General features: G+C 38.1%; 1 pseudogene; it reads left to right on the forward strand.

The window, feature by feature from the left end:
- Nucleotides 1-764: 764 nt before the first annotated feature.
- LOC119617879 lies at nucleotides 765-17,291 on the forward strand (annotated as a pseudogene).
- The last annotated feature ends 10,163 nt before the right edge of the window (nucleotides 17,292-27,454 follow it).

Below are 27,454 nucleotides of genomic sequence, written 5' to 3' on the forward strand. Positions count from 1 at the left end.
TAATTTATTTAATTAAAAACTGAGCCAAGGACAAAAGTGTGAATAGAAAAAAAAAGTCTGCTCTTACTGCCCTCAATATGAATTAAGAGGAGCCAGGAGCTGCTAATTAATTTAATTGATTATTTGATGTTAATGAATAATGAAAATGTAATGTTTTTAATTTTAAAAAAATATAAAATGTTTTCAACTCAGATAAAATTAATTGTGTCTTCTTAGATAAGTATAATGAAACAATTAAACAATAACTCTTTGTCAGAAGTTCACATGACATGGAGATTATTTAATTTTTGTTTTTCAAGTGTCATTGGTTCAGTAATTTGTTGATGGTCCCTAAACAAACCACAGTGTTTAGGAGGAGGGAGACACAGAGGTGGGCTGACCAACACCTCACTGCCAGAACTGGTTCAAACGGCAGGAAGACACCACTGTTGTTTTGGGGGGGTTCAGTGTTTTTGGTGTTTGCAGCATTTTTTTCTTTGCATTCCTTTTTTTGTGATTGTGTGTTTTGGAGTTTGCATCTGTTACTTTGGCTTCCGCTCAAGGTGGCTGCATGTTGGAGTAGCTCTGTTCCATTCATTCTGAGATATTGCTTTTGAAAACTTTATTCCTCTTTTTTCTGGATGTAAATCACTTTTTTTTTTGGATGGTTAGTTTCTCTGTTATCAGATGCTGTGCAGCTTGAAGGATTTTTTACAAAAGCCTTTTTACTTTTGGACATTTTGTTATGATGCATAACCATGACAACAAGTGTTAAATGTGAATAACCCTGAAGTCCAGTCATGGCCAGAACCAAGCAGACCGCCCATAAATCCACCGGAGGTAAAGCTCCCAGGAAGCAGCTCGCCACCAAAGCTGCCCGCAGGAGCGCCCTGGCCATCTGCGGAGTGAAGAAGCCTCATCTCTACAGGCCCCGGACCGTGGCTCTCAGGGAGATACCGGAAGTCCACCGAGCTGCTCATCCAGAAGCTGCCCTTCTAGCACCTGGTCCGGGAGATCGCCCAGAACTTCAAGACTGACCTGCGCTTCCAGAGCTTGGCCATCATGGCTCCGCAGGAGGCCAGCAAGGCTCACCTGGTGGGACTCTTTGAAGACACCAGGACTGAGGACAAATCGGGACAGACGGCTACAAGAGACCCTTCCTGCCCACAGCCATCAGCATCTATAACAACTCTTTAACAAAACCAGTATTATGAGCTACAACAACATTTAATTTCCCTTTGGGATTAATAAAGTATTTTTGAATTTGAATTGAATTTGAATATATTATATTCCACAATAAAAACAACTGATGTGAATGGATCAAAAGAGCTCCAGTGTAGTCTCATCAGTCCCAAAAAACCAAAATCCTCTCAGAAACTTTGGTTCTTGTCAACATGCATTTTGGGTAATTCCTGTTTGTCTTTTGTTGTGTTTTTCTGTCAATAGGGGAGCCCTCCAAGGTCTTCTTCCATGTAACCCATTATAATGCAATATGTGGTGCAATCTAAAAGTGACATACTTTGACCTTGAATAGTTTCCTTGGCTCATCTACCATCTGCACTATCCATCTGATCAACCTGGGTTTGCATTTACTCTTGAACCCACATGCTGGGAGGTTAGCTATAGTCCCAAGAATCTTATACTTTTAAATAATATTAGCAGCTGTTGTTACAGAAATATGATGATGCTTGGAGATTGTTTTGCAGCCTTTACCTTTAACATGGATATTTATAATCTTTGTTCTGAGCTCCTCAGATAGCTCTCACCTTTGCTTTCTCTGCTCTATGTTTAGTGTGGTGCACGCAATGATACCAAACTACGCAGTGATACATTTGTCTGATCAAAAGCTTAAAGGCACTGTGATACTCATTAAGGTCATACATTTAGTTTAAAATATGTTTGTAATGCAAATATTAATAGTCTCTTTAAGGATACAAACAAATCTGTCCATACTGTTTTAGTATATCTTTGTAAAATAAACAAAATATTTTTCCCATTTTTTTCTTTATTTTATCACATATTAAATACATGCAGATACACATTAGACACGGGCTTTACCTGAATCACTTTACCCAAGGATTGAAGCACTGTTTCAGTGTTCTGTAAGAGAACCAACAAATGTATGCACATCTGTAAAATAGAAAGAAACTGAACTTATTTGTTTCATCTGTCTTCAGGTTCACATTGTGAGCTGTGAGATGTTACAAACAGAAATAACTTTACTAGGCACTTAAATATTGGGATGCATCTATCATCTGTTCCAGCGTATACATTATGGGACATTAATGAGTCATCACAGTTATGAAGAAAGTGAAAAAAGCAACAGTGCCAGTAAAGGCCTCCCTCCTTCATGAGCCTCAGTTCTGGGAATTCTATTCAGAGAGCTGGTAGGTGTTTGAGTAGGAGGTGATAAACAGACAGTTATTTCAGTTTGGTGTTGTCATGTAAAGCTGGCAAATTTTAAATGCAAAACAACAAGTAATTGTTCTATTTATCAGTTATATGGCAAGCTAACAACTAAAAATGCTAATTTTTCACAGCCAAGTATCTGTCAGAAAGCATTTGTCAGCATAAATGAAGACAGTTTTTCAATCCAATATTTCCAATAAATAAATGAAAGGCCTAGCATTTCTTAAAGGAATGTGTATGGACTGTCGCCCTTCATCTGTTTTAGACTAAAATGATTTTATGTTGAGAAATGATGGAGTTGTAACTGTTTTGGTCAAAGTTTGAAAACGAAGTTATGAGCAATCTCATGCAATATCATGAGAAATAAAACTGAAACAAAGAAGTTTGCCACCACCAATAGGTTTAACAATCTTTCAGTCTATAAACATTACTTTCTTGCTTTTCTCAACCACATTAAAAACTGGTGAATGTGCAGGAGCATGATCTTCCAACCCAGGTTGATCTTTTCATGTCACTGTTAGAATAGGAAACACAGCAGATCCATCTATCCATCCATCCAATCTTTTTTTCACTTTTTATGCAGGTTTTGGGGAGCTGGTGTCTATCTCTAGCAGTCACTGAGCGAGAGGTGGGGTGCTTCTTGGACAGATCACCATTTCATCAAGGGGCACGTTAAAAGGAACGAGACAGACAACCATTCATGCTCTCACTCACAACTAGTAACAATTTAGAGTTACCAACTCACCTCATCTGCATATTACATGTTTTGTGGGAGGAAAGCAGAGTTTCCAGAGCAAATCCACACATTTAAGAAGAGCCAAATGCCAATCAGCAAGAGCCTCAGCAAAAAACTTGTTTTTGTCTTTAATTTTTCCAAACAAATTAGGATCTTTGCTGTATTCATATCAAAATAAAAAGCTTCAAAGTGTTTAAAAAACTGCAATAAGTTTCTAAAAAGATCTTAAGGCTGGTCTATTGTTTTGATTGTTCAGAAATGGAACTTTTTATCCTGTAATTTGGTTACCAAGTTGCAAAACTCAATCCCAGTTATTATTACTATTATTATTTCTTATAGGTTTAAGTAGCAGCATTAATTCAATTAAATTCAATTTATTTATTAGGCACCAATTTACATCTTAGGGAACTATACAAAAACGCTCTCATACACTAAATTATAAAACACTAATTAGTAAGGGTTATCCATCTAAGGAAGTCAGTAGATTTTGTTAACTCTTTATTTTGTCACGATTTGCTATTTTGAGCAGCACATTAGTGACAGTGGAAAGGAACAACTCTTTATATAAAGGAAGAAACCTCCAGCAGAACCAGAACCAGGGTCAGGATGAATGGCCATTTGTCTTAATCAGCTGTGGGTTGAGAGGACAGGAAAGAGACAGACAAACATGGAATGACTGGTTCGGGTGTAGTTTCTACGGGAGGAAAAACAAAGAAAAACACATGTTAATAACAGAAATAATTACAAATACAATAGAGAGAGAGTAAAGTCCGCAGCAGAATGAAGAAACATGGTCAATTTGTCCTCCAGTAGTCTAAGCCAGCACAACTAAAGGATAGCTCAGAAAACCCAAGCCAACCCCAACTATAGGATTTATCAAAAGTAAAGTCTTAATTCTAGTCTTAAAAGCATACAGGGTCAGTCTCACAGACAGAAAGTGGAAGTTGGCTCCACAAAAGAAGATCCTGATAACTGACAGCTCTGCCTCCTGTTCTACTTTTAGAAACTCTAGGAACCACAAGTAAACCTGCAGTCTGAGAGTGAAGTGCTCTGTTAGGAAAACATGGATCAATAAGATCTTTAACATAAGATGGAGCTTGTTTTTTTTAGAACTTTGTAAGATTTTTTTAGAACTTTGTAAGATTTGATTCAACTTTGTAAGATGAATCAGTTTTTCTGCATCAGTTTGAGACAAGATGTTTCTGCTTTTAGTAGTATTATGTAGGTGGAGGAAACAGTTCCTGGTAACATTTTTAAAGTGAGGTTTAAAAGACATATCCTGATCAAAAATAACACCAAGGTTCTTTACATTAGAACTGGAGGACAAATAAATGCTATCCAGAGGAAGTGAAAGGTTGCAAAGTTTGTTCCAAGATGCACAAGTTCAAAATCCACAACATCCATCCATCCATCCATCCATCCATCCATCCATCCATCCATCCATCCATCCATCCATCCATCCATCCATCCATCCATCCATTATCTACTGCTTGTTCCAGAATCAGGTACAGAGAGCAGCGATTTCAACAGAGAAGCCCAGACATCTCTTTCCCCAGCCACATCTTCAAGTTCTTCCAGGAGGATTCCAAAGTGTTTCCAGGCCTGCCGAGAGTCATAGTCTCTCCAGCATGTTCTGGGTTATCGCCGGGGTCTCCATCTAGCTGAACAAGCTTGGAACAACTCCCTAGGGAGGTGTACAGTAGCATACAACAAAATTCAGTATGTGCCTAACCCTGACCCTAACCAAACTCAATTTACACATTTGCTTTAGTCCTAATCCCTAATCCAAAAATAATGTTTCACTGCAGTTGGACCAGGTTTTCATCCCCATAACGGCCCCTAGACCCGTGTAATGCAGAAAACTGAGTTCCTGTATGCTGGCTTGGAGTTAACGATCGCCACTGGGTGTCGGTCAGGACACAGAGAAAACTGAGGCTCGTCGTCCTTTTCTTCTTTATTCAAGATAGTGCAGGTTACAAACAGCATTCCAGTTAAGCAGACTTTATCTCCCTTTGGTGGTACATGGGTGGGTGGCTATATGTGTGTGTGTGTGTGTGGTGTGGTGTGTGGTGTGTATGTGTGGTCATTGGTCAATAACGCATACCAGAACCGGTCGGGAGCAGCCACACCATCAGCCTCCATGCTACTTGCTATGCTATTCATTTCTTTCTTTCTTTCTTTCTTTCTTTCTTTCTTTCTTTCTTTCTTTCTTTCTTTCTTTCTTTCTTTCTTTCTTTCTTTCTTTCTTTCTTTCTTTCTTTCTTTCTTTCTTTCTTTCTTTCTTTCTTTCTTTCTTTCTTTCTTTCTTTCTTTCACCAATAGGTGGCGCCTCTAAACCACATATCAGACTAAAGAAATTAACTTAAAACTAATAAAATACATTACCTAAACCAACTGCTGATAAACATGGAATGCATACCATATGTTAAACCCTTTATAACAACCAGACTTAGTAGATGATTATAGTGGAAAAGGTCCTAAAAAGATACCCCCCCCCACACACACACACTCATACAGATGCAAAGTATTGCTTGTTATTTGCATCAGTATATACGTAGCACAATCAGGTTCACATGAAAGCCACGTTTTCTGTCCTTGACAAATTATGTAAACTGCTTTTATTTCTTCCCTTCTACACACACACAGACACAGGGCTGCAGCTTTAAGGGCATACATGTTTCAGCCAACTGCCCTTTAAAGGATAAAATCCCAGGCGGGACCACAAAAAGTATTTCCATCTGTTTTGGAGACATCACTACCTGCTTGGGCCTTAAGAGCCTTTTTATTGGTTTAACATCTTGAAACAAGTGAAACATGACAAAAATCATCTCATAAACTGTTTAGAGCATCTGGTCCATCTAAATGAAATCTAATGACACCAGCATGATCACCGTCACAAGAACTGTTTGTGTTTTTTCTGCTCTGACGATTGTTCTTTAATGAGTATGTTTTTTTAAGCACTGGTAAAAGTCAAGCCAGGACAGCCAGAGCTGTAATGTTGTGCTGGCCATTTGCTCATGTGGTCTGTAAGTCACATCTGTTCTGAACACAACAAAACCATCAAATGCAGCTGAAAACAGTCATCTCAACAGAAAACATACAGATTTTGACTGCTGTAGAGACCTCTTGTGGCTCAGAAAATAGACAGTTCAATCCAAACCTGCACAGGGCTGTTGTTCATCTTTTTTTTATGATGCAGTAAACTGTATACAAAACTCCAAAAATCAAAGTACAGTATATACATTCGATTAGGAACTGAGAATAAAAATTAAAGACCTGGCATTCCTTAAAGGAATGTATATTCCTATGGACAGATTTTTAGTCTAGGATCATCTTATGATGAGAAATGACAAAGTTGTAAATGTTTTTGTCAAATATTGAAAATAACATTTGCAATTGCATGCAGTATTGCAAATTGTCATGCTCAGACAATGTTGGGGATGACTCTAAATCAAATTTTAGATCAGTATTTGAGAAATTGACTGACATTTTTGTGTTGGCTAATGTTGATTAGCAGTGGGACACATCTTGACCTAGGTTGACTCCAAAAGGTAATCAGTTGCAGATGTACAACCAATGATTACTTTTTGAAAGTTTCTTTAAAAATCTGTTGACTCATTCATGACATATTTTGCTAATAGATATAGAATATAATAATAATAGCATAGTTGACCCCAATGAATAATGTTAAATGTTTTAAATGTTTTAAAAATAGAAATAGAAATATCTTGAGCAATAAACAGGGCTTGGAGAATGTATGTATAGCCACACCAAATTTTAGAGCAATTGCCATAAAAACTGATGAAATTATAGCCATTTTTGTGTTTTCTAGTATCAGTTGACTGTGGTGGCCATCTTGAGCTGGGTTGGCTACAACAGTTCATCAGTTGCGAAGGTTTATCAAATAAACAATTCCTAAAAGTTTCATTAAAATTCATTCAGTAGTTTATGAGATTTTTTTGCTAACAGACAGATAAACATGATTCCAAATGGGTATTGGCAAAACAAAGATGTTGCACTTTCTGTTAGTATTCAGAATATGAGTTGGTGATCTATCTCAGCTACTATCACACCAAATTTTAGGTCAATAACTGTAAAATAGACTGAGTTATAGCCATTTTTGTCTTTTTAGAATCAGCTGGCTGTGGTAGCTATCTTGAAACAAGTTCCTTCCAAATGTGAATCAGTTGTAGATGGACATCCAATTAATACTTTCTGCATGTTTTATTAAAATCTGTTAAGCAGAACATTAAATATTATGGTAACAAATTGAAACATGCAAACTCACACACAGATGCAGGCAAAAAACATTTTTTCTCTGCCTTTGCCTTTTAGCAACGAGCACCTTTCAGAAACACATGCAGTGCAACATGTTTCAGGTAGAGAGAAGAAACACCTTAGCACAGAGTACAAAGCAAATGGTTTCAAATAAGACACACTACAACAGAAACACTGATGGATTGGCATCTTGACAATAAGTGGAAAGTGATTAAAATAATCTCAAATAAAACAGTCAGTGAATTACAGGCAGGTGAGCCTGAACATGAGATGACTACTATTTAGAGATAAAAGCCAGCAACTAAAGTCAAAGACTCAAGTTGGAGAACTTATCCACAGCTGTGATAAATGTTTTAATGACTTATATCTGGCCATACATATTTTTCTTTTCCTTAATAATAGCTGAACTGTCTTTTGTTTAGTAAATGTGTGAGATAAATGCAAGGACTCTAGATGGCAACAAAAGCACATTGGTGACTTCATCTCCAGTAATTCACCAACCACAAAGAGGCGCCACATGACAAGCTTTAAGGAATCCACCTGTTCATACTATTGTAGAAAAGGGTAAACTGTGCTGAATCGGGGCTTGTTGAGTATGTTCCTGTTGAAGTGGAACATAAAATAAATCCTGAAACAAACATTGAAGGCAAAAAGGCGATAATTTTTAATTTTTCTCCCTGTGTGTATTTGTGTGTTGTTTGTTTGTTTGTTAGCAAAATATCTCATGATCCACTAGATGAATTTTAATGAAACTCCCAGGAAGAAATATTTGGCTGATGTTGAGAAACAGTATGCGTCACTTACTCCCTTCTGAGAAATATCACCACACTACCTTGTGTTTCTCACTGTTCCCCGGATGTTGCAGGAAAGACGGACACACAAAACCAGTCCAGACCAGAAGTGTAATTACAAATCATACATTTATTCAAACATTCAGCTGAATGGAGACAACAACTCACCAACAAGAAACAACAGCAACACGTTTCCAGTTGTGTCTGAGATGATTCCCCTTTCACCTCCTTTTTATACTATGAACCCCAAGACCAGGGTTTTCTGCACACAAACAGCTGCAGCAGCTTGTTTTTCCATCTCAAGGACGGCTACTACCTAATCTCACTTGCCCCTGTCATGATGTCCTAGAGTCTTCGGCCTCCCTCACCCCACAGACACAACTGTTCTTTGTGATTATTTTATCATAAGCTAAGCGTAACCTTATTTTAGCAATATCAAAGTTTGTTTATATTTTACAGTTTGAACTGCATTACCATTTAGTACTTATACAAGCTTTAAATGTTTGCACCTTTGTGAGATCCCTTTGAATAAAACACATTATAAGGCTGTAATGAGTTTAACAGAAATGAGAGATGAACACAAACCATACTTCACACTGAACATCTACAACCGATTAACTTTTGGTGTCAACCCAATTCAAGATGGCCACCACAAACACAAAAATGGCTAAAACTCAATTTTACAGATATTGCACAAAATTTGTTTTTAAAAAATTTCCATTAACTATTAGAGTCAACTCTGTCTGTTTGTTTGCAAAATATCTTATGAACCACTAATGAAACTCTCAGAAAGTAATCATTGGATTGACATGTACAACTGATTACCTTTTGGAGTAAACCAAATTCAAGATGGTCACCACAGCCAGCTGCCACAAAAAGGGCAGGATTTTAGTTTAAAATTCTGACATGCATTGCAAACTCTAATTTATAGTTGTGATCATAAATACTTTAGATCTAAATAAAATTTATGAACTTACGGTGAAGATGCAAGTGTTCATAAGTTTTAAACTATTAGTTATGATTTTGATTGACAGAAAGATGAAAGGAGCTCCCAGTTCAAACAGTTGTTTAATGGTTACTGGCTCCACACTTCATTGTAGCAATGCAGCTGAACTGTGAAACAGCCCAAAAAGTTCTGCAGCTGCATTAGTAACCAGAATCCTCCCCAGCCTAATGAGCTGCCCAATAGGAATAAATCACTGCCTGTGTTACTGACTCACACTGGATTTATTATTGCTTCAGCACAGAGCTGTGTGCGGCTTGCTGAGTCTGGGGAAATCAACTTGCAATCATAAAAACACACCAAACTTCCTCAAAAACTGAGCAGTGTCATCACCACAGGATTTAGTCACCAAACCTTTGTTGTAGACAGTCATTTGGAAAAAAAAAAGTTATTTACAGTGATGCAAAAACAGTTCTGAATCCTTTTTTTGTCCCGACCAAACATAACAGACAACATTTGGCATCAGAACCACACATCTTCTCAGCATAACTTATCACCTGTGTCTGAAATACCTGTATAATGCATTTGTACACTAAAAACAACAAAAGCACATGTTTGACTGACCTAAATAAAATATGCACGATGACATAAATACACTGAGTTAATGTTTCTTACGTAAAACCCCAATTCCAAAAAAGCTGGAACACTGTGTAAAATCTAAATAAAAACAAAATACAATGATTTGCAAATCTCATAAACCTACATTTTATTCAAAGTAAACACACCAAATGTACCATTTTCTGAAAAAAATAAGGTAATTTGGAATTTTCTGGCAGGAACATGTCTCAAAAAGTTAGGACAGGGTCATGTTTACCACTGTGAAGCATTTGTTCTTCTTTTAACAACAGTTTGTAAACATGTAAGAGCTGAGGAGAGCAACGACGGGAGTTTTTGGAGGGAATGTTGTCCCATTCTTGTCTAATGTAGGATTCTAGGCATTTAACAGTCCTGGGTCTTCTTTGCTGGATTTTTTGTTTAGGGTTATCATTGTCTTACTGAAAAATGCAAGGCTTTCCATGAAAAGACATTGTCTGAATGAGAACACGTTGTTCTAAAACCTGTATGTACTTTTCTGCATTGATGGTGCCTTTCCAGATGTGTAAGCTGCCCATGCCAGAGGTACTAATGTACCCCCATAACTTTAGAGAAGCAGGCTTTTGAACTGTGTGCTAATAACAGTCTGGATGATTCCTATCCTCAGTACAGAGGATGTGGCATCCATGGTTTCCAAAAAAATAATAATTCCCACATCAAAGCTTATGGATCCAAATTTGAGGAAGATTTTCGTTTTTCGGGAAGCCAAAACATGAAACTCCAGTGTTATTTTCTGCCTGGTTCGAACAATGAATTCCAACCCACTGAACTATATTGTACCTGTATTCATCCACTCACTGAGGAATTGCTGAATGCTCGTGAACCTCAGTGGCTCTGCGGATGTCACACATCAAGGGGGTCATAGAAAAAGCAAAAAACACTAGAGTGGTTTCTTCAGTGTTTGTTAAAAATTTTTTTGTATAATTGTTTTGTTTTTTGGGGGTAAAATTTTACAATAAGCATATTTTATGATTTTCTTTCATCTTATGTTGGCTTCAAAACTCTTCAGTTCAACTTAAATTTTTTTTAATGTGTGGCAATCTGCCACCAGCTGCCTGTTTGACTTCTTTGGTCCTCCTGATTTGCCGGCCCTTTAATTACTCCCAGCTGCAGCTCGTCGTCATCACCCTGACCCAGGGTTCTTAAGGCAGTTGGAGTGAGCTGTTCCTCGCTGAAGCATCGATTTCCATTGGGTAATCCGTCTTGGCCTGAAACCTGTCATTTGAAAAACCAGTTACTTACTCTGTCTGTTTCTGTACACCACTTAGTGTTCCTGTTGCTGCACCTCTCTCCACCCGCTTAGAAGCCCATTACCTGGGACCGGCTGGATCTTACAAGAACCTGCAAACCTACTTACCTGTGCACCTTGCCTAAATCCTCCGACTGGGATTCCACCTTCTGCGGCCCCAAACCTGCACCGTGTAAATACTCACCTAAGGAGCTCGGAAAGTGAAGCCTGTCTGCCTCTGACGAACTACATTCACGCACTATGTAAATACTCACCTGTGAAACTCACCTCCGTGCATCCACCTGGCACTACCTGTAAGTTAGCTCCCTTCGCTAATCCTCTGAGCCATCTGCAAGTTAACTACTGGACCAAAACATTAACCAATCCTCTCCTCCTTCCAGATTCCACCACCTCTGAACAATAAAGTTTTCTACTTAATTATTGCTTCCTGAGTTTGTTCGGTATCTGGGGACTCTCTTCTGGCATTTTCTAAAATTGTGTCATTATGAACTGTAGATAATAGATTATTTGCAAACTGATGAACCTCTGCTCAGCTTTTTTTCTGAACAATAGTGCAATTTCTTAGTTTAAACATTTTATATTTTACTTTGTTCCACTGTGAATAAAATATGGATTTATGATATTTGAAAATCATAGCAATTAGGGTTTATTATATATTTTTTTTTTGCTTTTTTTTTTTTTTTTTTACATGTTATTTTCTAGATTTGACTAAAAAGGCCTAAACTTGTTCATTTATTAACGTTTGATATGATCTTGATTTAAAACTCTGACCTGAAAGACATTAGGCAATTTGCATTCCTTAAAGGATTGCTAGGCCTCTGATTATTGTTAAATTGTGCAAAAGCAAATGTTGTCAATCTGTCTTCACTAGCTAATATAACTACATTGTACAAATTATTTTAAAACATCCCTTAGATTTAACAAGTAAAAAATAGTCTATAATTGTTCATGTGAATGTTTCAACCAATAAGAATAAATCATTTAGTTTCACTATTTTTTTTTAATACCTTGTTATAAACAATACAGCACTATAATGTTCACCTAACTATATATTTTCATCTAATTTGCTATTTTCCCAACACTCAGATGTGTACAGACAGGTTTTAGATTCTTTTATTAGGTCATCCTACATTGTTTTGGCAGATTTATTCAGTGAAGCAAATGGGAAAATTAAACTCCAATTGTTGGAGCTAAAGGGAGAGCAAACATGTCTCTGATATTCCACAGATCTGAACAGTGCTGACATTGAAAACACATGAGGGACTGACATGACACATCTCCTACTCTGTTAGTGCTTTATATGGTGTCACTCATAAACTCAGCAACACAAAGTTGCAGATCTGCATAAGAAATGTGCAGTTTGATGTTGACTTTCTGAGAAAACTTGGAGTCTCCCTTTGAAAGAGAGGAAATGTTCACGACTCAGTTTATCCCACTTTATCTAAAACACAAAACACTTCCAGATAGTGTTGCAATCATTTTTAAACAGTCTCTCTACTGATGGATGAGGAAGGACTAAGGAAAAGGTGAATGGGAGGTTAACTGACAGTCACACAACCTGTGGGTCACAAAGGGATCTGGCCTAATGTCACTGTGGCCTGAGGGGCTGACAGCGCACTGCTGAGGTCAAAACCAATTTACAGCCAGGCTTTAAAACTGAATTAAACACCCATGTCAGAAAATCTGTTTTGTTCCTTTTATACAGTTTAACATTTTGTTTAATCTGACAACCATTTCTGAAATTATACACTTATGGAAGAAAGTTTATCCAGCTGCATCTTTCAAGTTCATATAACTAAAATAAGCAATGCACATTATGCTGGGATTGCAATGTTTCCATACAGGAGAGAAAGGGGTCAGAGAGGGCAAGGGCAGACCCTATAAATTGGTAGGTTTCCCCTCTGCCCCATGTCTAAAATGCACTGTTTATTAGTAAAATATCTCATGAATAACTGGATGCATTTTAATGAAACACTCAGACGCTAATCATTGGATGTACATCTATAACTAATTAAATTTTGGAGACAACATGATTCAAAATGGCTGCTACATACAAGTGACCTTAGCAAACACCCAAACTGCAATAACCTGAATAATTTTATCAATATTGACTGAAAATTTGGTAAACCAACTTACAACACATTCTAAGGGTTACCAGATGTTGCAAGATATTTGTTTAAAACTTTGGCATGTAAGGTGGCAGGCAATATGCATTATTTTAAGAAATGCTACTTTCAGTTCTGAATATGAATTTATGAGAGGAGAGGACAAGTTGCAATAAGTTTAGCAGTGACTCTGCTGTTTTCAGTAATATCAAGTGTAAAGTAAAAAAAATGAAGTAGGTCTGTATCAGAAGGTGATTCCCTCACTCCCATATGGCAGTATTTAAATAGCCAATATAGTGTATAACAACCTCCATTCATTTATTTTCTTTGCCTGGATTAGCCATGCAGGGTCACAGGGAGCTGGTGCCTATTTCCTTTGTCACTGTGCGAGAGGCAGGGTACATCCTAAACAGGTAACCAGTCCATCACAGGGACACACAGAGACAAACCAAATGCACTACCATTCACACCATATTAACATAATATGCATGGACAAAAACAACAACAACAATGCAGCGACAGCACGAGGACAATGGCAGAGTTGTGTTGAGAACTGAGGAAGAGGAGGAAGACAAAAACACATTCAAAGTGGAGGAGGAGGAAGATGTATTGTTACTGTTCACGATTGCCAAGGAGATGAAAAAAAAGAGTAAACATTGTCGGAATGTCCAACCACTCAATATGACCAGAGTTGAGCAGGGCGAGTACAGTGTCCTGGTTCAACAGATGTTGGAGATGATGAGGAAAGGGTTTTTTCTTCCAGGATGTCGGGCATTTGTTTTGACAACCTTATCCGTTGGATCATGCTGTTTGTTGTGTTCTGAAGTTTACACAGTGGATACATTCATGTTGCTGTTATTACATTTGGTCACTAGATGGCACTGTAAAGAGAAGAGACTGTTCAGAGGAAGAATGACACCAAACAGAGTTGTATCTTGGTGCCTGTGTGATAGCACGCATGGAATCAAGTTTGTGACTTTTATCTGCTTTCTCCTTATCTTATTTACAACCACCACAACTCTGTTCATTCAGCATGTACACACACACAAACACTGCATGCCAGTCTCTATCCAGGAGAGGTCTGAGGTCACACTGCAAATATTAGCTTCTAGAAGCTTACAGAGTAATGTAGCCAGCTACAAAAGGGCCCCCAGGACTTTTAGAGGTTGTGGAACTTTCCAATTGGGTTAGGGCTATTGATGGCAAAAATGTAAATCAAAGTCCCACCAAGAGTGACTTTTTTAATTTTAAAGGTCAACACTCTATTGTTTTGATTGCTGTGTGTGATGCAAGATATAAGTTTACGATGGTTGATGTCTGGGCTTATGGCAGGAAGAGTGATGAGACAGTGTTTGAGCAGAGCCCCTTTGGGTCTGCTCTCAAGAATGGGCAACTTCCATTGCCACCAGTAGTGGAGAAAGTACTCAAACACTGTACTTAAGTAAAAGTACAAATACACAGACAAAATGTATCCAAGTAAAAGTAAAAGTACCACATTAACATTTGTACTTAAGTAAAAGTAAAAGTACCACATTAACATTTGTACTTAAGTAAAAGTAATAAAGTACTGGCTTTTAAAACTACTTAAGCATTAAAAGTAAAAGTACTTGTCAACTGTATTACCTAAAGGCTAATGCAATGTAATTAAGAGTCTAATGAAAACAGCCCCGGCTCCAGACAAGTTTAACAGGGGTGGTTACTCAAGTAAATGTAACAAGTACTACCCACTTTTGAACATAAACAACAACACCAGTAGCCTACAGGCTACTTCTTAACAAGCTCAAGGTGCTGTACTGGTATAGTCCTCTTTTAGCTAACATTAGCTGTATCCAACAGTTTTACTCAACTCAGTCGGTTAGTTTGGGGAAAAAACTGTGCAAAGTTTGTGTTTTGCTGGTTTGCTGCCATGATTCTAACATACACCTGAGCAGGTCTGCACAGCAGCAAGTGTCCTTCGCTGCCCCACATTTGTAAACCCAGCTAGCGTCTTAGCGCTCATTCTGCATTTAAAGGCGGCTTGGAAAAGCAGTTTACGAAGTGTTAACAACAGATTAAACAGTTTTAACTGCTGAAAAAAGTGACAGAAGGCACCGATATGGGAAGTGCAGAAGCCTCTACTGTATCAAATCGTTACAGGAGTAGCAGAGAGTTGGCCACTTTAAGGTAAACTTGACCCAGTTATTTTAAATAAATCTTTTAAATAAGGCCATGGGTGGCGCAGGTCTTCTGGTTGTCTATCACCGGACTCCATTCTGTTAGTGATTCTGCAGGTGCTGCGTACTGCCTTGTTCTTCTTGGGGTAGGGCCTAATGATTCTTTCTCGCTTTGCATTGGTTCAGAGGACTGATTCCTCTCTCGCCATTGGATGCTTTCAAACTAATGAACAAATCAAAATACCAAAATGCGACTTGGATGTAACGAGTAACGCAACGGTTTTGTAGAAATGTAGTGAAGTAGAAAGTACAGATACTTACTGTAAAATGTAGTGGAGTAAAAGTAGAAAGTATCCATTATTAAATCTACTGAAGTAAAGTACAGATACACGAAAGTTGTACTTAAGTACAGTAACAAAGTACTTGTACTTCATTACTTTCCACCACTGATTGCCACCACCATTACAGCTTTCTATCACATCCATCAAAACTCCACGTGTTTGTGGGAGATGCTGCATTTCCACTGCATACTAACCTAATGTGTTCCTATTCAAGTATATTGCTGTTAATGTAATATTAAAATGTCATAAAAAACATAATTTAAATTAATTCCAAATTATAATCAATGAAAAAAGTTGATGCTAAAATAAAACATGGCTACTCGCTAAACTCCTGATTTGAATCATGACTACTATGTACTGCTGTATCTGCTTCCCTAAATCCATTATGAACCCTCATTTCTTTAAAATAATCTATATTTTCTTCAATATTCCTCTAAAAATCGTTCATCTACTTGTAGTTTCTATACCATGCTAATTAAAATTTATTACTTGAAAACTCACAACACTTCACATTGCAGCCAACACGGGCTTGTAGATTTACTATTTGTGTGAATGCTTTTAAGAATTCACACAGTTGCTTTCCTGTTTCTCTTTATTATTATTATTGTTACTTTACTATTCCGTACGTTTTTCGGTATCTACCTCAGCCCGCAATTTTGAAGCGATTTTGTGAGGATTTAATTTTTTGTGTTTCGGTTTGTTGTTTTGGTTATTATCTTGTTTCTGTTTTGAGTTATTTTTTCAGTTTAGTTTTTTCCTGTTTGTGTTTGCTGTCACTATTCACTCCTCCCCAATCACTCTTTTGCCTTCCTGCCACGCCCACCTACACCTGTCTCAAATCTTGTTAATTGCTTCACCTGTGCCCACTTTCCAATCACCTCCTGTTTAAATACCCGGTCATTTCTCCCACACACTGCTGGATCATTGTTCTCTGTTCCCTGTTGCCCTTGGTTATCTGATGTCATGTTTCTGCTCCACGCCATGTTTCCATGTAAAACTTAGTTCTTTATTTTGCTGCCACGTCAGCCTTTTTTGTTTTTGTTTGTTTTATCTTAATAAGTTAGTTTTTCTTATAATAAGAGTCTGCACTCTGGGTTCGCCTCCTTTCCCACCCTGCCTGACAGAATGATCCAGCCAAAAGAGCACCCTGCAGACTCCAATGTCGGTGAGAACCTCTCTCCGGTGGAGAAGAACAGGATTCTGGCCGAGCTGCGGGAGGAGCACCCGCTTGCCTTCCTGGATGGCCCCTGGTCTTCTGCCGTGGTTCCCCCCCCCCGATTCCGTGACCACTGTTGCCGAGGGAGGGCAGCGGCTGCGGCAGCCCCCACATCCCCACCAATCACCACAGCCTCTTCGGTGGGTTGGACCGCCGCCACCACAGCCTCTTCGGTGGGTCGGACCGCCGCCACCACAGCCCCTCTACCAGTTCTTGCGGACACTCCCATGTCCTGCCTGACAGATTTTAGCCATTCGGGTATCAAAATGTTCAGCACGTTCAGGGGAAGGGTGCTATGACTTTTGGTACTGATAACTTTTAAGGGTTTTTAAAATATTAAGGTTTTTCAGGAATTTTTTTCTCATTGAAATTCTGTTTTCAACTGTCAGATCTTACTGCTGTTTGAAAGCTCCCTACTTCAGCAAACTTCCACCTAGAAATGCCATTCAAGGTTTGAAGAAAACAAGACATTCAACTCTTACTGTATAATTCAGCTTTTTGATATCTTGGATAGTTTTTTTTTTTTTTATAATCTCCATTTAAAGTAAAAACCTTTGGTGTAACTTTCATCTCATGCTTGTGTTGCCGTGGTGATTGAATTCAGAATGTTCATGTGTGACATCACACAGAACCTGTGTGGGTTTCTGTGAGTGTATTTTCAGCTCTTGTTGAACACATAGGCTTTGTTCAGATATTTCAAGGTGTTTTAATGGTTTTTTCTGCAGTTTTAAAGATTGTTCTGCTATTTTAATTTTTTTTTTATTTCTCAGGTGTTTTTAAGGTTTTTTTTTTTTTTTCCTGCTGTTAGGACTTGTTTCACTGTTTTTAGGTTCTGTTCTGCTTTTTAGGATGTTTTCAAAGTTCTTTCAGCTATTTTTTTCAGGATTGTTGTGCTGTTTTAAGCATTGTTCTGCAGTTTTAAGTGTTTGTTCCGCCTAGTTTCAGCAGCTTTCAGTCAAATCATTCAGCAAAAAAGCATTTACACTACATTTTTGCAGGAAATGCAATTTCGCTAGTTTTGCTATACGTTTTTTTTTTTTTTTTTTTCTAAAGGGGATCTGCAGCCCAATACGTATAAGGCGGGTAAAGGAGATAATCTACAATTACTACCACTCTTGTGCCTGATGAGTAATTGAGAATGCATTTGGCATCTTAGCAGCAAGACGGAGGATCCTTGACTGGCCAGTAGAGTGTTTGCCAGAGAAGGTTCGGCTGTGTTGCCCTCCACAATTTCCTTGCCTGCGTAGATGCTGCTAATGTTCCTGCTGTAAGATACATACCTGCTAACTTTACAGACTCATTTCTGTTACTGGGGAGCTGCAGCCTCTAGGACCAAGTGAGACTGTCAGGGGCCTAAGCATCTCAGGCACCACATGTCACAAGAAAAGACTTTAGTTTTTTCAGACGCCTGAAGGAAGTTTGCCATAGCAAAAATACATTATTCAGAGGGGGGTTTAGCAATAGCCAGGAGAGATAAACAATATTAATCCTAAGTGATGTTATTTGACTATAATTGTAATGCTATTTAATTGATATTTGCTATTTAATTATATATTTTTTTATTTTTAACAGGCAAGTTTGTCATTAAAAGACACAAGAAAGGTCATAAAATCTGTACTTAAAAATATGCTAATTGTCTTAAGCTTTTTTGAGTGTACCCAGTAAAAGCAAACTCTTTTCAAAACACACTTTCAGGATTGTATTTCAGTGTATAAAATTGCAATTAAGCTCTGAATTTTTATTTTACTATACTCAAAAGGGAAGACATTGAGAGTTATAAAGGTCACACATAAATGAAAGGGCAAAAGAAAAAGCTATCCACCTTGTAAACAAGCTATTGTAGAAAGCGATTCACTTACATTTCTACAGTGTTGTTTGCAAGACGGGCAACTTTCTTCTGATCTCATACATCAAGTTTTGCAACTTCCATTTAAAGTCAGAAAGTGCTTTTGGTGGAAGTGTCCAAATTAAATCTGCCACATGCAGGAAGCATCTTCCACAGGACCATGGCATTTCTTCTCTGCCGTCTAGCCTCCATTGCAGTTTCCCTTTTAGTCCTCCTTTTGAGGAGAGCAGCGAGTGCATCTTCAAAATAAGACATACTGAGGAGCCTCCCTTCGTCTTCTTGGGCTTTGGAGCTGGACTAGCAGGTGAAGTTGAGGATGGTGAAATAGTTGAATGAAGAACCCTGCTTTATGGAATATGCCAAATGTATTCACTCACCCATCTAATTAATTGAATTCAAGTGTTCCAATCACTTCCATGGCCAGAGGTGTATAAAATCAATCACCTAGGCATGCAGACTTCTTCTACAAACCTTTGTGAAACAATGTGTCGCTCTCAGGAGCTCAGTGAATTCCAGCGTGGTACTGTGATAGGATGTGCATTAAGACCAGTCATGAAATTTCCTCGCTATTAAATATTCCACAGTCAACTGTTAGTGGTATTATAACAAAGTGGAAGCAATTGGGACAGCAACTCTGCCACGTAAATATGACCCACGGATGCTGTGGGTCATAGTGCACATGTGGCGAGTGGTATAAATTAATTTCCTGAAGTCATTCAGCTAGGCTTCACAATGGGATATTTTAATCTGGGGGAGAAGAGTAAAAACAAATAAATCTTCTCATCACCTCCCTGTACTGCAGCCCCACAGCAGCGCGGAACAACGCTGTCTAAATTTTCTTCAAACGTCAACAAAAAAAAGAAATCTCCTCACAAAAATCATAACAAACTAAAAACAAGAGGAGGGTTTCCATGGCTGAGCAACTGCATCTAAGTATAAAGTTTGGTGGAGGGGGGATTATGGTGTGGGGTTGTTTTTCAGGAGCTGGGCTCTGCTGCTTAGTTCCAGTGAAAGGAACTCATAATGCTTCAGCATACCAAGACATTTTAGACAATTTCATGCTCCCAACCTTGTGGGAACAGTTTGGGGATGCCCCCCTCTTGTTCCAATATGACTGGGCACCAGTACACAAATCAAGGTTCATAAAGACATGGATGAGCGAGTTTGTTGTGAAAGACCTTGACTGGCCTGCACAGAGTCTTGACCTCAACCTGATAGAACACCTTTTGGATGAATTAGAGCAGAGACTGTGAGCCAGGTCTTCTTGTTCTAACCTCACAAATGCACTTCTGGAAGAATGGTCAAAAATTACAATAAACACACTCCAGTCAGCACGTTTTCTTTTGCCTTTGTTGCATGATTTTGAAGACCAGAAAAAAAAAAAGTTGAAATAGCAACCTTTATTTAAAGTTATCTAAATGGGAAAATAGACATTTTGCAATATGCAATATGTAGAAAATTAAAGTTTATGAAAAAAATAATCAGTTCACCATCAATCCTTCATTTTCTTGGTCTTATTTAAATCTCTTATGGGGTTAGGGTGAGGGTTGTGGTGGGGGTTGTTTAAAGGTTGACCTAAAACTTTTTAGGCTATTTAACCAGTTGAATCCTGCAGGCATCGTTGGGTGATCAAAGGCTTGACCCTAATATGACCTCTTAGACTAATGGTTGTTTAAAGTCAAATAACAGAAACTTCAAAACAATCTAGGTCTCTAGAAGTTTTTTCAGTCAGATAAATCAAGGTTCAGTGTCATGAGCATTTTTCTAGGACGGTAATGAACACAAAAACAGGTGATACAAAGATAATAAACTTATTATTATCATTATTATTAATAATAATAACATTATTATTTTTATTATTATTAATAATATCTGCCATGTTTAAATGAACCTTGTTGCTCTGTGTATCCTGAATTTGCTAAATGAACTGGTGTAGCTGTAAGGTTAAATCTTTAATCTCTATTTGTTTTAAGCCTAGCCTGAAATATTTTGGGTGCATCTGGTTCAATCTTTAAATCCATACAAATGAAAATTCACTAATTGCCTTCTATCCATTTTTTTTTACCTGGTTTTCCATGCAGGGCCGCTGTGAGCTGGTGCTTATCTGAAGCAGTCTTTGGGTGAGAGGCAGTGTATACTGTGGACAGGTGACACAGGGACACATAGAAATGAACAAGACACACACAACTATTCTCACTCTCACTTACATCTAATGACAATTTAGAGTTACCAATTAACCTAACATGCATGTTTTTGGACTGTGGGAGGAAACCGGAGTACCTGGTGAAAATCCACAGTAACAACAGGACTTGTTTAAGATAAAATCAAACCAGATTTGAGCATTATCATCAGTAAAAGAAACAACCTTACAGTGTTCCATCCTATACATCTTGTTATATTGTTGATTTGCATTTTGTTAGACCACCTTTCTCTGTCTTCTTGTGTTTCAGCTTTTGTCTTTCTCTCAAAAGCATTTCCATTTTATCACAACTCAACAGACCTCAGCTGGCCTCTGAAATCCAATCACTGCAGAGGGAATGAAAGACCACGCTGCACTTGTGCAGATTAAAGAAACAAAGAAAACCTTTCTCACAGGCTGGGAGATGAAAACAGCTGCTGTTCTTCAAGAACAGATAGATTGGCAGGTAGATAGATAAATTGATTTCCATTTATCTACACTCTCTACCTGTCTATCTATCTGTTCCCGAATCAAAGCAGCTGTTTTCATCCCCCAGCTAGTTAAAATTGCTTGGTACTTGGAAAATGGAATGAGAAATTTCAGAGGTCTCATTTCTATTATCTCAGTAAATCTATGCAAAACATGAGAGGGGTTTGGTTCTCCAAAAAAAACAAACAAACCCCATAATACTTGCATAATCTGTGAAATATGATAATAAATAATAATTATTATTCAATAAAATAACTGAAATAGGACTCTTTGCTGGAAGAGGTCTTCGAATCTAAGGATCTTCTGTAGAGGTTTTGTCTTTGTTGAACTTTTTTCCTTAGGTTGCAGGAATCTAAAGCCCCCCCAGCACACTCACTTCAAATTGAGCTAAACATCTGAAAATATACATTAGGTTATTTGAAACTACAGTTTGACTTTTTGTAGGCTACTACATAGGGGATGGTGATGGCCATCATGCACCATCAGACACAGTATAAGGTAGGCACACTCTCGCTAATTCTTTTCTTTTTCAGACATTTGGTTGTGGATTTGCTGGATCATTGTCTTGTTTCATCATGACATAGGCTGGTCCAAGCTTCAGCCGTTGGACAGACGGCCTCACATTTGACTCTAGAATCCTTTGGTCTGCAAAGGAATTCATAGTCAACTCAATGACTGCAAGGTGTCCAGGTCCTGTAACTGCAAAACAAGCCCAAATCATCAGCCCACCACCATGTTTGACAGTTAGTATGAGGTGTTTGGGCTGATTTGCTATGTTTGATTTGCTCCAAATGTACTGTTGTGAATTTTGCCCACACATCTTCACTTGGGTCTAGTTTGTTCAAAGAACATTGTTTCAAGAATCTTGTGATTTGTTTAGATTAGTGGTGACCAATCCTGGTTCTGGAGGGCCATTACCCTGTATGTTTTAAATGTTTCTCTGCTCTTCAGCAAATCTTCAAGTTCTGTCACTCAGTCATTCAAATCAGGTCACCATCCCTCTGTATTTATAGTCTGTTTTCTTCAATAGCTTGTGTATTAGACATTTCCTTGTGTCAAGGTTTCTTCACTATTGTTTCAAAGTTTTTGTGTTCTGTTTGATATAGATATATATAAAACAATTGTCACCACTTTGTGTCTGCACTTGTGTCACCAAATCCTCACCTTGTTTTGTGATACCTGCTCTGTAGCCCCGTATTACAGTTTGTGCATTCACAAGACATAGAGCTTGAAATCCTCTGTTATTTTTGTTTGTTGTGGAAAAGTGAATAGAGCTATCTGGCCCTTCAGAGATTTTTAAGGGGCGCACAGTATATTTATTTATAATTTCACTGTGGCTTTAATCTTACATTAGGTTGTTTGCTATTTTGAGTGCACACATTTAGTAAACGCCTTTTATGCATGTTCAGATCATTAATTATCTATTTTTGTTTGGTGGAGATGTAAAGGACTGGTTGTGGGAGAGGATTGGTGGTGATGCAATACCAGGAAGTGGAGCAGACCATCAAGCTTTTAGAAGCGGGGACTTGACTCTGGAGAGACTACCTCTCTCTCATAATAATTCAATTATTAAGAGATATCTTTGGTGTTAGGTGGTTTGTTTTTACATTTGTGTTATAATTATAATTTGTTGGTTTGAATTAGTTGTTTAGGATTATTTATTGTTTGTCTTAGTCCCCTCTGCCCTTCCCTCTGTGTTTCTTGTAGGCTAGCCTTTGTGTATAAATTCCCCTGTGTGTTCGTTGTGAGTGGTCAGTTCTTGTTTGTGATCCTTAGTTAGGTTTCTCTTAGTTTACATTTTTTCTTTTTGAGATGTATGAAATTTGATTTTGAAAGATTTTTGTTTTGGGAAAAATAAATGGAGAATATTTTTTTAGACCTTTGTCCTTGTGCCTTACTGGTTGGTCCATTACAACATACATAAATAATTGGAATCTCTGATCATCCTTAACAAGCATGAAGAAAACAAAAAAATTATCACAACAGCTCTTAATTTACAACTAAAGTAATATCTAATTTGATCTGTACTGTCTTTTTGTTTTGCATCATGGATAATCTTCCTGAACAAACATAAAACAGGATGCATGTCAAAGTCTGTTGCTGGCCAGATAACTAGTTCTACAAAGTATAAGCATACTGGCATATGTGAAATATGTTTACATAAACAGAATCTGCAACACTTGTTGATGTGTTGGCTTCTTAAAGGTATGTCCCATATTACACTGAAAACGGTTAATCACTACTCTTTCTGACTTCAAATTCATAGTCGAAGGATAAGGATAGGAGTAACACAAGGATTTGTCCCCAGATCATTATCAGTGATCTTAGAGTACTGCTCCTTGGCCTTACATTAACACACCTAAATACTCTGAACCAGTACTAAAGGTTCAAACTAATACAGCATTTTCACTTTTATCTCACTTCCTGGTTCTGTTATCACACCTAAGCCTCATATTTTCATAATTATCACAGTTCTTAAGATCAGCACCTTCCTCGTCCCTGATCAAACTGTCAGCTTGGTGGTCATAGTAACCTCTTGTACAATGCATGTTTGAACCTTTTATTGCTGCTATCTTTTTGTTTTTTACCTGAATCCTGTGTTTCCTTGTGCATTTCCCCTTTGTATATGACAAGTGGACCGAAACACGACACCCAGTGTTCGTACATTGCCACTGGCTCTGAGTGTCTGTGGATTGCTTTTTTCCTTGCCAATCAAACTTTGAATAAAGGATCACAAACTCACCTGAAAAACTCCAGCCTACCCACTCTACTGCAACTCTGTTTCTCTCTCCATGAACCACTGGATTTTCAACCCCCATAATAAACCTGGGGAAGAAAAAAGAACAAATTAGCACAAGATCACCTCTATAAATAAATCTCAAGACCAGATATTAAACATCCTCTCCTCCAAAGAGTTGATCCTTTAAGACCTCAACTTTCTTTCTTCTTGTATAGATGATGCTTTTGTCAGAGTCTATTTGCTACCCTCAAATATGACATTCTTCCTCTCTCGGTGTAATTTATGTTACTACCAATGCGATGTGGCATGTTGAAGTCAACCTGCTTTTACACCTTTGAGCCATCAACACAGGTAGTCTCAGAATTTAAATATTTGTTTAGTTTGAATGATGGCACCGATGTCCATGGCTTGCCGTCTATCTCTGAAATCTTTCTTTTTGTTTGTCCTGTTTTTGATACTTTTTATCACAGATGTTAAGTCATTATTGGTATATGAACACCAGTCTCTGTTGGAACTTCGTGTACCTGTCACCAAGCTAGCCTAATTTAATCATAATGGGTTTAGGAACAAGCTTCCTCCTCTACTGGTTGATGTACCTGTTCCGTCATCCGCACCTATCCGCCTGGAGACACCGTCGCAGGCCCCGCTGCAGACATTGGGGAAAACGTGCAGGAAGGCTGGTGAAGCTGAAATCATTTCTTGCACTTTCTCCATTGACCGAATCGGTTCATCGTCTGTCGTGACGCTTTGTGGATCCTGTTGAACCCTGTCTGATTCCGCTGGTGGGCTTTGATGTTCGCAGTGGTCCTGCTCGCCGCTGTTTTTCTGGCCTTAGGAGTCACGGGAGAAACTTAGAAATTCTACGACCTGTGGTTTGGGCGCCACGATCATCTTTTCCTCTGACGTTTGTCCCTACAAGAATGGCTCTGTTGAATGCTGGATCACTATCTAATAAGACTATTATTCTGAATGAACTTTTTTCCACTCGTGGCTGGGTCTTTATGTGTGTGACTGAAACCTGGCTGAGCATCGGTAAGTCAAGCTGTTTTTCTGATCTTTTACCTGCAAACTGTTCATATTTTAATGCGCCGAGGACTTCTGGACGTGGCGGAGGTGTTGCAGTTGGTTTTAAGAAGAAGTTCACATGTAAACAACTTTTTTCTGTTTACTACTCCAGCTTTGAGTGTCTGATGTTTGAGTTGGGTCGTACCCGCCCAACTCTTTGCGCTGTTGTTTATAGACCTCCGAAATATGATAAACATTTTATTTGGGATTTTTTGGACCTCTTGGCTGAGATTATGCCAAAGTATGATTATGTTTTAATTGTTGGTGATTTTAACATTCATGTGTGCTGTCCCACCAAGCCGTTGGTCAAAGATTTTCGTAATCTTTTAGACTCTTTAAATTTTGTTTAGTCTGTGTCGGGTCCAACTCAAGAACATAGTCACACCCTGGACCTTGTGTTGTCCTTTGGTTTACTGATTTTAAACATTGAAATATGTGAGGCTGTGTTTTCTGATCGCTGTCCTGTTGTGTTTGAAACTATTTTTCACGTTTGTGATTTTAAACCCTTGATTCCAATACGTCCTCGTGTTTTTACTATATCAGCTGTTGAACAGGCTACTGCTGCTTTTAACAAGGTTTCAGAATTTCCTGTTGATTTAACTACTGATGAAATCACCTCTAATTTTTATCATAAATGTCAAATGGTTCTCGATGTGGTTGCTCCTTTTAAGACCATGAGACCTAAACCAAAGTCTGAACCTTGGTTAAATGATATTACTCGTTCTGCCAGACAAGAGTGTAGGAAAGCTCAACGAAAATGGAAAAAAGATAAATTACAGGTGTCTTTTTTATGTTCCGAGAAAGCCTGTGGAGGTATCAAAACATTGTTAAGGCTGAAAAAGTCATTTTTTTTCTGGTATTTGTGTGTTATAATCAGCTGGAGAAAATAGTTAATAAAATGAAGATTACTTCCTGTCCACATGATGTTATTCCAACTTACTTTTTAAAGAACATTTTAAAATACGTTGGATGTGACATTTTAGAGATTTTTGACAGCAGTCTCAGCTCTGGTGTTGTTCCAGTCTGCTTTAAACATGCTGTTGTGCAACCGCTGCTGAAGAAATCCAATCTTGATTTTTCTGTTTTTTCAAATTTTAGGCCTATCTGATCTTTGTATGTTTGTCTCAGCCAGGCCGGCCTCTTACGACAGCAGCTGGTTCAGAACGCTGCAGCTCGTCTCTTAACACAAACAAAAAAGCGTGAATATATCTCACCAGTGCTTGCTTCTCTTCACTGGCTACCCGTTCATTTTAGAATTGATTTTAAAGTTTTATTGTTGACTTATAAGACCCTAAATGGGCAGGCACCTGCATATTTGTCTGATCTTCTGCAGCCTTATGTGCCCTCTAGATCACTTAGATCAAGTGCCCATTTGTACTTAGTTGTCCCAAGATCCAGGCTGGTCCAGAGAGGTGATCGGGTGTTTTCAGTGGTAGCTCCTAGACTGTGGAATAAGCTGCCCCTTCACATTAGACAGGCTTCAACACTTGGTGTTTTTAAATCTCTTCTTAAAACACATTTTCATTCACTGGCTTTTAATACATTGTGAGAATTGTAATGTTATTGTATTTTTGTATAATGTTTGTATTGAATGTTTATGTGTGCACCACTTTGGTCAACGACAGTTGTTTTTAAATGTGCTATATAAATAAATTGGAATTTTTGAATTGAATTGAATAGTTTAACAAGAACATTGCACATTAACAAACATCATGGTAAATGTACCCAAGTTGACCAAAAGACTGGTTTTCATCTGTTGTCCTTCGGCAGGTATACGTCAGAGTAGGCTGGCATTATTGATGCATGGATGATGGTAGGTTTGTGCAACTTGCTGCAGGTTTTGGAATGGGAATTTCCAACACATTATAGGCAGAATGCTCGCATTAATTTTGCTGAGTTATGGAACACACCTGATGATTATATCAGTTTCATTTTACAAGTTCACATTATTGCAGGATGCAGCCGGCTCTGTTGGTAGATTTACAGTAGGAATGGCCCGAGGCAGTTTAAAGAGGGGCTTGTCTTTGTAGCAAAATCATTTTATGAAAATAATTGTTCCTAATCTGCCACTCAAATAACTGTTTCTATTATGAATTTGCCCTCTGTATATATGTCATATTTTATTTGAACTTAAACATCAATATGTATATTGAACAATTGGAGTACAATATTTTGGTCAAGTACATTTCTGCATATTGCAAGGTTTGGCATCAATCCCCTGATTTTCTAATTAGAAGACAGCCTTTTTCCAACTGAGCCAAGGCCTGCTTCTGCTTTTATA

Source organism: Kryptolebias marmoratus, linkage group LG2 (assembly GCF_001649575.2).
Source record: "Kryptolebias marmoratus isolate JLee-2015 linkage group LG2, ASM164957v2, whole genome shotgun sequence".
Taxonomy (NCBI): domain Eukaryota; kingdom Metazoa; phylum Chordata; class Actinopteri; order Cyprinodontiformes; family Rivulidae; genus Kryptolebias; species Kryptolebias marmoratus.